Below are 1,035 nucleotides of genomic sequence, written 5' to 3'. Positions count from 1 at the left end.
CCTCTCCCGGCCCCATTGGCAGCCTGGGGCACCCGAGGGACACACAGCGCCTGCAAAGCCCCGAGCCCCACGGTCAGCAGCTCTGGGGGGCTGGGGAAGGAAACAGCAACAGGGATTTTCTGGGAGCGACCCCCAGGTCAGAGAGGGATATCGCCTTTGGGGCATGCCCCATGGAGGAAGAAGGGTGGGGGGTGATGCTGCAAAGCACCGGCCATTTCAACCACTGCAAGGGCCAGGGAGATGGTTTTGAGGAGGAAAATCCCCGGAGATGGTGGGAATTGCAGATGCTGGGCACTAATGCCCCACGGTCACCTCCAGATGGTGGCTCCATGGACCAGCCACATCAAGAGGGACCTCCCTGCTCCCAGAGTGTGCCAAGGGACACACACAGGCTCAGCTGCCCCTCCAAAATCCCAAAAGTGTGTGGGGCACAGAGGCTGGGGGTGCATCGGGGTGCAGCACCCTGGCTCGTTGGTCTAGGGGTATGATTCTCGCTTTGGGTGCGAGAGGTCCCGGGTTCAACTCCCGGACGAGCCCTGCTTTTGGGCACCCACTTTCCCCGGTGGCACATGGCATCATGGTGTAACCAGGGCACGGCAAGGGCAGCGGTACCAGCACAGTGGGGTCAGTGCCCCATTCTGGCTGAGCACGTCCCCGTGGGCTGGCTGGACCCCTAAGAGCTGGCAGCGATGTGCTGCAGGGCGCGTGGGCAGGGAGGCAGATGAAGGAAGGGGTGGGAAAGGGCAGCTGGAGGCAGCGCTGGGCAGTGCAGAGCAGAGCGGGTGCTGCCAGCAGCATGTGCCCCGAGGGTCTGTCTCTGGGGTCAGGGCCCTGGGGACAGAGCAGGGTGAGCTGTGGGCAGTGGGGCAGCGGTGGGGGGTGAGGGGACTTGTCCAGGCCCCCACCCCTGCCCACACACAGGGGATGTAGCTCAGCGGGAGAGCGCTTGCTTTGCATGTAAGAGGCCCTGGGTTCAACCCCCAGCATCTCCATATCATTTTGCCTCCCCAAAAAACCAGAGTGGGGTGACGGCTG

General features: G+C 63.6%; 2 non-coding genes across 2 annotated transcripts; both read left to right on the top strand.

The window, feature by feature from the left end:
• Positions 1 to 465: 465 nt before the first annotated feature.
• On the top strand, positions 466 to 537 carry TRNAP-UGG. Its single transcript has one exon. It is a non-coding gene; the product is annotated as a tRNA-Pro (tRNA).
• A 383-nt stretch (positions 538 to 920) lies between these two features.
• TRNAA-UGC lies at positions 921 to 992 on the top strand. The gene has a single exon. It is a non-coding gene; the product is annotated as a tRNA-Ala (tRNA).
• The last annotated feature ends 43 nt before the right edge of the window (positions 993 to 1,035 follow it).

The sequence above is a fragment of the Fulmarus glacialis genome, unplaced genomic scaffold (assembly GCF_000690835.1).
Source record: "Fulmarus glacialis isolate BGI_N327 unplaced genomic scaffold, ASM69083v1 scaffold18748, whole genome shotgun sequence".
Lineage (NCBI taxonomy): Eukaryota > Metazoa > Chordata > Aves > Procellariiformes > Procellariidae > Fulmarus > Fulmarus glacialis.
Note: the sequence above shows the minus strand (reverse complement) of the source record. Positions and strands in the feature narration are given on the sequence as shown.